This window comes from Nicotiana tabacum, chromosome 13 (genome assembly GCF_000715075.1).
Source record: "Nicotiana tabacum cultivar K326 chromosome 13, ASM71507v2, whole genome shotgun sequence".
In the NCBI taxonomy this organism is placed as follows: Eukaryota; Viridiplantae; Streptophyta; class Magnoliopsida; order Solanales; family Solanaceae; genus Nicotiana; species Nicotiana tabacum.
In genome coordinates this window covers 105,599,646-105,609,974 of record NC_134092.1, presented here as the reverse complement: position 1 = coordinate 105,609,974, position 10,329 = coordinate 105,599,646, and the positions used below count along the sequence as shown (strand labels likewise).

The following is a 10,329-nucleotide window of genomic DNA, read 5'->3' as shown; positions in this document are numbered from 1 at the left end:
CACAAGCTAGAGTTGCTACGCATGCAAATTGTATAACAACCAACTTTACAGCCAAATTTATTTTCTGAAAATAAAAACAAATAATTAAACTCTCGAATCTGTCGAGAATTTTTATTTATTATCCTCTCTCTGCATCGTCATGGGATTCTTCTTGCCTTGCAGAAGTAGCTCCTAAAGGTGACACTTGCATTTGCACCGTTTCTTGACACTGTAAATAAAATAAAATTACTATTATTAAAAAAAATAATAAATTATGTTTGATAATAAATGTTTTTTAACAAGTAAAACAAGGAAGTTATTATTATCAAGAAATGAAAACAATGAGATTCAAACCCAAGCATCCTTTCTGCACGAAGCAGCTCCTGCTTAATTTGATTCACCTCTCTTTGCATCGACTGTGAGAGAGGAAAAAGGGAAATATATAATTATATGACGAATATGTAAAGTTAATAGAGTTTACAATTATTGTTTAGAAAATGGAAAGAATTTGTGGAAGTATAATAGTTAATTACCTCAAGCCTAGAGTTGAATTATGATGCATGTAAGTTGAGACATGATAAAAGAAAATAGAAAATATGTTATTAATTAGTATCAGACTTGGTACAAATACATGGAATATAATTAAACATGGCAAAAGAAATGGAATATTATTAGTCTTTTTGGCATCTACACTGTAGATTTCATATTCAATACTCCTATATTTTTAATGCACAATTTTATTTAACAAATAAATTAAGTGTGTGTGTGAGAGAGAGAGAGACCAGGCCCGTCTTGCAAGTCGAAACATAAGTGCATGTTGTGACATCATCTGGAAAATCGCCTGTTGATGTTTGTATAACAGAAATTAGATTAAAAGAAATGCACATAAGACAATATCCACCGACCATTTTCTTTGCAAATGAGACCATTGACGTTAAAAAGACTTGATTTTATGAAAAAAAATGTATTCTTAAAGAATTGTCCAAGTAAATATGATTTGTAAATCGTGTTTATTATAAGCTTAGCATCACAAAACTGTTTTAGGAATAGACCTCAAAATACATATTTAGTTGTCAAACTTTAGGTTCTAAGCGATTTTGTAAATGATGAGTCTAAAACATGGGTTTTTCCATAATGGCAATAAGAAAGCTAATAACCAAATTAATGAACAACAATATATATCCATAATGTAGTCTTTCAGTGATTTCTGTTTAGGGGAGATTACTCTTTCAAATTTTTTTATTTTCTCTTTTTATATTAGTGATGAATCATATGTAGGTCGATTGACCAAATCATCATGTCATATATTTATTATGCCTAGTATAGTATAAAAGAAAAACCAAATTAATGACCAAGGTAAAATTTAATATGTCTACGAGTTAAATATCGCCATCTTTGGAAAATAAGATCACCTATTATTAATAACCAAAGTCAGTCAAGGTAAAGATTAACGTGTGGACAAGCTAAATATTGTTATATGTCGAATTGTTTTTTTTGTTGATGAAAACAGAAAAACTAATAACAAAATCAATGACTAGCTAGTAAAAGATTTGACCTGTCTGCGACGTGATTCAGTGGTGTGGTCAACATTGCTGCTGGTAATGCTACAACATAAGTAGAACAAAATCAAAGGAAGGTTAATCCAAAAAATCAAGTGAATATTTTTTTGTTACGTACGTAATACACCAAACCCCGTCATTGAAAAGAAAAAGACACAACCACACCATACAAGACCATCCTCTTAATTACTCAACCATTAACTGTGATTTGTGACATCACATGCACCTGACTTATTTTGAGGTATTGATTTATAATTCCTCTGGTCGTTTTTATCTGTCGTTCAAGGTTTTAACTCACCCATTAAAAAGATTCTTTAATAACATTAATTATAAGACATTGATTATTTCAAACTTAGCAAGAAAATTAAGTCGGTGATTATGATCTATACAAATAACCTGAAGACAGAGAAACGAAGATACAAAGAAATAAGTCATTCTGAAATACAAATGATTGAATAGCTTCTAAAATTAGAAGATCACTTGCTTATTTTAAAATCTAGAAAAATCATTCCCTATTCAGTTGATAGATCCTTTTGCATGGCGTTTGAAAACTTAAATCAACAAAAGGATAGATTGTCAACCCACACCACACACACCCCACAAGATTTAAATGGAAAAAAGAAAATAATAAGAAACATAAATAACGAAGAATTGAAGAAAAGGAAACTTCAAGTGGGGTGAAACCGTAGATTTGTATACTCTCTTATTTCTTCTTCTTTTCTTTCGTGATAGGGTTATTAAAAAAAGGACAGTTCAATGCACAAAGCATCAGGTGTTCCGCGATAGGGTCACTAAAAGGTAAAAATGGCTCACCTTGAATGATCAGTGGCAGTGTTGCTTGAATGAGCAGAAGAAGCTCCATTCTCAATCTCCTTGATAGCCATTGCGTAAAAGCACCAAACAGAAGAACAAAACTATTAAAATTAAGAATGAGAACTGAACTGAACTCTCTCTTTCTCTAGTTTAGATCTAGTGCTTTGATAGAAGAAATGCAGGAAAATGAGCAGATTTATAGGAACTTTTTTCTAGTGGTGTTCTGTTAATTCACATTCAGCAAATTTGTACCAACTTGAAGTGAGTGACGTTTGGGTTTGCATGTATGAGTTTTTCTTTCTTGCATGAATTTAACAAGTGTTGTTTACTCTTTAGAAACTTGTCGGTAATGCATCACATGAAACCTTCTTCTCAGAAATTTTTTGATCTCTTTACCCTCACTGAAAAAGAAAGAAAATAAAGTGTTTTGAGGACAAAATGCCACGACTTTTTTGGCGTTTTCGTTCTCTCTTTAGTATCACTCTTAACATGGAATAAGTAGTTTGAAGAAAAGTTTACCTTCTAGGGATAGAGTTGTTATGTTGTCATGTTTCCGTAGCTAATTAAAATGATAGGTCCATTGTACTTGTGTAGTCATGATATCTCTATTACTCATAAATGATTAATGCTCATACTATTCAATTTCGCAAGATCTAGTACTTTAGATAGTGTGATTGACAAAAGGAAATACACATTGAAGTACAATATGATAAAAACTTATACATGCATGGAATAGTTGAAATGGAGAGAAGGAAAGGATCTTTATGCAAATAAATGATTTTCCATTTTTTTGTGTGTGTTGTGAACCGTATATGATAACAAGATTAAGTAGATGTTTAATATACTATAGATTCCACTAAAATTAGGGTATAAAATAAAAAGAAGTTATGTTAACTTGAGGACAATGTTCACCTTTTATTGTTTTAATTTACTTTTGTCGCGCATAGTACGACGACTGTTCTCGTGTGCCCTAAAGTGACATTTATCATTTAGTACGTAATAAGTACATTCTGATGCCAACAGTTGTACTCATACGTCGGTTGTTTTCGTGTGCTTTCAAATGACGTATAATTTCTGGTAATAAATATATTTGGAAGATGTCAATAACAACGATTCTAACTATAAAAGAGAGAAAGATAGCCTGACTTCAAGATTAAGGTTTTAATTTAGGAAATTATAAAAGCAAAATACATATATATAAAATCCCTTACCACCGACCTATTTGATTAGTTTAGGTTAAGTACCTACGTGACTAATAATCTTCTTAATTACAATCGTTATATACGTTCATATAACATCGCGGCTAAATATGTACCGATCATTATAACCTTTGATATATGTGCATTCATATTCATATTTCTCCTTCAAGTTGGAGGATGAAGAGTGTTCAATGCTTCCTGTTGAGCTGAGCTAAAATTGATTTTGATGATCAATAAGCAGTGATTAAAGAACCAAGCCTCTTAATGATGTTTGTCGCCCTTATAAATAAGGATAATAATTTGTTAAGCTGATGTCAAAGAACCAGGTCCCTTGGAGTAAGTTGATCAGGAGCTGCAAACTGATTCCTAATGCAAGTAGTATTCCTTGAAAGATTTATTTGGTGAGCTACTAATATTATATCAGCCGGAGAAATTTGTGGTCAATAAAGATTCATTAATTGTTACACTGCATTAAAGAAATAAGGTTGTTAAGTTGGAGATATTTAAGAAAACCTAAGTCATATTGGGATTGTTTTCCTTAATCAAATTATTCTAGGTATTGGAGAAAAAATTGGAGAAGTTTACGGCCAACCTCACTCGTATTGTAATGGCCCGGTCGGTCGTTTTGAGTATTATAGCCCCATTCCCCAATTTATTATTTATTCTACGTTTGTTTGTTGGTATGTGACTTGTCGGGGTGGTTGGTTTGATTCCAGAGATATTTAGGAATGAATTGGGACATTTAGTCCTGAGGTTAGAAGCCTAAGTTGGAAGAGTTGACCAGATGTTGACTGATGTGCATGTAAATAACTACGGAATAGAGTTTTGATAGTTTTGATAGCTCCGTATAGTAATTTTGGACTTAAGAGTGTGTCCGGATATCGATTTGGAGGTCCGTATATGATTTTGGCTTGACCTAATGAAAGTTGGAAAAGTTAAAGTTTGGAGAGTTGAGAAGTTTGACCGAGAGTTGACTTTATTGATACGTGCTTATATTTTGGTTCCGAAAGTTACAATAGGTCAGTTGTGTCATTTATGATTTGTGTACAAAATTTTAGGTTAATCGGAGTTGGTTTGTTAGGTTTCAATATCGATTGTAGAAGTTAGAAATCCATTAGTTTCATTAGGCTTGAATTGGGGTGCGATTTGTGTTTTTGATGTTATTTGAGGCCTTGACTAAGTTTGTATGATATTTTTGGACGGGTTGTTATGTTTGGATGGGGTCCCGAGGGCCTCGAGTATGATTCAGATTGAAAACAGATTGAATTTTTGACTTGTGTTATTGCTGGTGCGATCAAACCTGGTGCAACCGCACCGCGTGAATTTGGCCATAGGTGCGGAGCCGCAGAAGCGGCCAAAGGGGTCGCAGATACGGTTCTGGGCGAGTTGGGGTGTTTGCTCAGGTACGAGAAAGATTCCACATATACGAGCTCGCAGATGTAGAAAGGAGGTCGGAGTGGTAGGTCCGCAGAATCAGACAGTTTTGCACAGAAACGCACCCGCTAGTGCGAGCAAGGGATCGCAGAAGCGGTTGGTCGGGCCATGAGTGACTTCCCTAAATTGGTGAAAGTGCTCGCAGGTGCAAAATGTCTGGCATAATGCATAAAGACGAGAGTTAGAGTATTTTCTTCATTTTTGGACTTTGGGAGCTCGGATTAAGGCGGTTTTTGAAGGGGTTTTCACTAGATTTCAAGAGGTAAGTGATTTTTGATCACTTTTGTCCATGTATTTTGAATGCCCATTGATTATTTCACATATTTGCCATGAATCTAAGTTAAAGTTTGGGGATTTTTGAACCATATATTGGAGAGTAAGATTTGGAAATTTGAGTGTCGATTTGTGGTCGGAATTGAATGATTTTGGTATGGCTGGACTTGTTGTTGAATGGCTGTTCAGATTTTATAAATTTTGTCGAGATTCAAGACATGGGCCCGGGGTTGACTTTTTGAATTTAGTTAAAGAACTTAGCTTTATCGTATGTAATCAATTTCAATATCTTGTATTGATTGTATTAAGTTGATTGTGGCTAGATTCTAGTCGTTTGGAGGTCGATTCGCGAGACAAGGGCTTGTTGGAGTTATGATTTACGTGGGTTGAGGTAAGTAACACATCTAAACTTGGTACTGAGGGTATGAATCCCTTAACTACGTGTTATGTGGTTGGTGTTGAGGTGACGGGCGTGTGGGCGTGCACCGTGGTAAATATATATGACTCAGTTGATCCCGTGGTACCGTGTAGTTATCAAACCTTATTGCTATTCATGTAACCCCTATATGTTAGAGTAATTGAGTTGCGATCCATGTTAGAAAATTATGTTTAGGCTATATGCTTATTCCGTTGGGACCCGCTGAGGTCATTTCTGCTATTGAATTATTTGCTTAAATTATAATTATGTACTCAGTCACAATCATCATTTGCATATCATATCTCCGTCTCTGCTATTATTTATTATTACATCATATTATCATTGTTTGGGCTGATTGGCATGAGATTTCTGAGCCCGAGGGACTAGAGAGATTGATGACTAAGTTAGGGCCCGAGAGCCGTGTTGTGAGTGAGGTTGTGGATCAGGCTACACGCCGTAGTAGGCCATATTGGCTTTATATATATATATATATATATATATATATATATATATATATATATATATATATATATTATTATTATTTTGGATCGGGCTGCATGATGCCTTATTGGCTTATTTATTATTGTGGATCGGGCTGCACGCCGCAACAGGCCTTATAGGCTTTATATTAGCGCCTGGGCAGGATCCGCCCCTCCGGAGTTTGACATACCAGCAGCGAGCGCAAGTACCGTACAGTGCTGAGTAATTGAATGTGCTGAGTGGTTGAGTATGATGAATGAGAGTGGGAGACATTGATATTGATTACTCAGAGAGAGTGAGTACATAGATTTATCATTGTGATGCATTGCATTTGATATGCATATTTGGCATGTAGGCATAGAGATGTGACATTCCTCATGCTAGTTATAGTTGGCATATTTTATCAGTGTTGAGCTTAAACTGTTAAACGTAAAACCATGTCTATATTTCTGTACTATGTACGAATCAATCATGGGATTTGTTTGAGTTATTACCCTCACTTCCCTGTTATACCTGTACTGTTATTATCTGGATTTGGACTGTACCTTTCTGAGCTCATCACTGCTTTCAGTCTAAGGTTAGTCCTGTTACTTATTGAGTACATTGGGTCGGTTATACTCATACTACACTTTATACTTCATGTGCAGATCCAGGTACATCTGGACCCGGTGGTTGCTAGACTTGGAGCAGTACCTGCTTGGAGACTATTGGGGTAGCTGCTATGATATCCGCAAACCTCGACTCTCCTTCTTTTTAGTTTATTTAGCACTGTTCTATCTTTCTAGACAATTGTATTAGGAGTGTTGACACTTACTAGCTCATGTACTCGGCGACACCCGGATTTTGGGAGATCTTATAGTTGAGTCGCAGTTGTTCTTATCGATTATCTCTGATATTTTTCAATGTTAACCCTATTACATCATATTTTTAATTTAAATGAGTAGTTAATTTATGATTGTCGGCTTGCCTAGTACTTTGATAGGTGCCATCACAGCATGTTGAGAGTTGGGTCATGAGAAGTTGGTATCAGAGCCTAGGTTACATAGGTTTCACAAGTCATGTGCAGGTTTAGTGGAGCCTTGCGGATCGGTACAAAGACATCTATACTTATTTTTGAGAGGCTACTGAACTGTTAGGGAACTTCACTTTCTTGTATTCTTGTTGTACGAATTTGTTGATTCCAAAAACTAAACTTCTACTATTATATTCTTTCACTGATGGTGAGGACACATGCCGCTGGATCGGGAGGAAGACCACCAGTACTACCAGCTAGGGCCGTGAGAGGTCGGGGCTGTGGTAGATGTCAAGATGCAGCCGTACAATAGCTAGAGCACCACCTGTGGAGCCACCGGTTGCTCTAGATGAGGAGGAGATACCAGATGTGGTTGAACCAGTGGGACCAACTCAGGCACCCGTTATGTCCATTGTGATTCCAGGCCCTTAGGAGGATTTGGCCCAGATATTGAGTGTATGCACTAGCCTTGCTTAGGAGATTTCAGTTCAGGCCACACCAGCCACTTCTCAGGCCGGGGGAGGTGCTCATACTCCCGCCGCTCATACTCCTGAGTAGGTGGTTCAAGGACTTCAGACATCGGGGGTACTACCAGCCCAGCCAATTGTAGTTGCTCAGGCCTAGGTGGGTACCCCTATGAGTGAAGAGGAGCAGAAAAGGCTAGAGCTGTTTAGGAGGCTTAGGCCTCCATCATTCAGTGGGGATGAGTCGGAGGATGCTCAGGATTTCTTAGACAGGTGCCATCGGATCTCATTTATTACTTTTCAGCTATCGGGGGCAGCCTTCAAATGGTGGGAGGCCTATGAGTTGAGCAGGCCAACCGGCGCTGCACCACTTACGTGGTATGAGTTCTTAGCTCTCTTCTTAGAGAAGTTTGTTCCACATACCCGTATGGAGGAGTTGCGTAGGCAGTTTGAGCAGCTACGCCAAGAGGGCATGTCAGTGACCCAATATGTGATGAGATTTTCAGAGTTGGCTCATCACGCAATTTGGTTGGTTCCCACAGAGAGGGAGAGGATTAAGAGGTTCACTGATGGCCTCAACTATGGACTGCGCTTCGTCATGACCCGGGAGATTGCATCAGGTACTATGTTTGATGATGTGGTTGATATTGCTAGGCGGCTACAATAGGTTCGTAGTCAGGAGCGTGAGGAGAGGGATGCCAAGAGGCCTCATGGTTTGGGTGGTTTCAGCAGTGTTTCTTCTGGAGGACAGTCCCACCACAACAGGGGTCTCCCTTATAGGCCCGCTTAGATGGCTCGTTCGGTTCATCATAGTGTATCAACTAGCCATGGTTCATATAGTACTAGGTTCTTCTAGAAGTTCTTGGGGTCCGATTCAGTCTCCATCACCATTGACGGATTAGAGTTGCTACGAGTATGGAGAGTTTGGTCATGTGAGGAGGTATTGTCCCCGTATCTTGGGAGTCTAATTTAGTAGAGGGGTCAGGTTATGACTTCCACACCAGTTACTTCTCCACCCGCTCAGCTAGCTCGGGGTGGGGCTCCGACAGCTAGAGGTTTCCCTAGAGGGGAAGGCCGATCAGGTGGCGGTCAGGCTCGATGCTATGCTTTTCCCACCAAGCCAGATGTCGTTGCTTCATACATAGTGATCATAGGTATTGTCTCGGTATGCCATGAGGATGCTTCCATATTATCTGACCCTGTTTCCACTTATTCATATGTATCAACGTATTTTTCTCGTTATTTGGATATTCCCCATGAGTCCTTAGTTTCGCTTGTTCATGTATCTACGCCGGTGGACGATCCTATTGTTATGGACCGTGTGCATCGGTCGTGTGTAGTGAACATCGGGGGATTGGAGACAAGAGTTGATATCTTATTGCTTAGAATGGTTGATTTTAAATTCTACGCATGGATTGGTTAATTTCATGTCATGCTATTCTAGATTGTCACGCTAAGACCGTGATGTTAGCGATGCCAGATTGACTAAGATTGAGTGGAGAGGTTCTCTAGACTATGTTCCCAGCAGGGTGATTTCATATTTGAAGGCCCAATGGATTGTTGGTAATGGTTGTCTAGCCTGTCTGGCCTTTGAGAGGGTTGTTGATGCTGATGCTCCTACTATTGATTCTATTCCGGTAGTGCGAGACTTTTCGGATGTGTTTCCTGCAGACCTACCGAGCATGCCACCCGGCAGGGACATTGATTTTGGTATTGACTTGGTGCCGAACACTCAACCCATATCTATTCTTCCATATCATATGGCATCAGCAGAGTTGAAGGAATTGAAAGAGCGATTTCAAGAGCTTCTCGATAAGGGGTTCATTAGGCCTAATGTGTCAACTTGGGTTTGCATGTATGGGTTTTTCTTTCTTGCATGAATTTAACAAGTGTTGTTTACTCTTTAGAAACTTGTCGGTAATGCATCACATGAAACCTTCTTCTCAATATTTTTTGATCTCTTTACCCTCACTGAAATAGAAAGAAAATAAAGTGTTTTGAGGACAAAATGCCACGACTTTTTTGGCATTTTCGTTCTCACCTTAGTATCATTCTTAACATGGAATAAGTAGTTTGAAGAAAAGTTTACCTTTTAGGGATAGAGTTGTCATGTTGTCATGTTTCCGTAGCTAATTAGAATGATAGGTCCATGGTAACTATGTAGTCAGTGATATCTCTATTGCTCATAAATGATTAATGCTCATACTATTCAATTTCGCAAGATCTAGTACTTTAGATAGTGTGATTGACAAAAGGAAATACACATTGAAGTGCATATGATAAAAACTTATACATGCATGGAATAGTTGAAATGGAGAGAAGGAAAGGATCTTTATGCAAATAAATGGTTTTCCATTTTTTTTTTGTGTGTTGTGAACCGTATATGATAACAAGATTAAGTAGATGTTTAATATACTATAGATTCCACTAAAATTAGGGTATAAAATAAAAAGAAGTTATGTTAACTTGAGGACAATTTTCACCTTTTATTGTTTTAATTTACTTTTGTCGCGCATAGTACGACGACTGTTCTCGTGTGCCCTAAAGTGACATTTATCATTTAGTACGTAATAAGTACATTCCGATGCCAAGAATTGTACTCATACGTCGATTGTTCACGTGTGCTTTTAAATGACGTATAATTTCTGGTAATAAGTATATTTGGAAGATGTCAATAACGACGATTCTAACTATAAAA

The 10,329-nt window shown here is 37.6% G+C and overlaps 1 long non-coding RNA gene across 1 annotated transcript; it reads right to left on the bottom strand.

Annotated features, from left to right (window-relative positions):
- Positions 1-760: 760 nt before the first annotated feature.
- LOC142168410 (uncharacterized) lies at positions 761-2,518 on the bottom strand. The gene is made up of 3 exons (XR_012698284.1): positions 2,352-2,518; positions 1,535-1,583; positions 761-820 (listed from the first exon to the last, which is right to left on the bottom strand). It is a non-coding gene; the product is annotated as an uncharacterized LOC142168410 (long non-coding RNA).
- Positions 2,519-10,329: the final 7,811 nt, after the last annotated feature.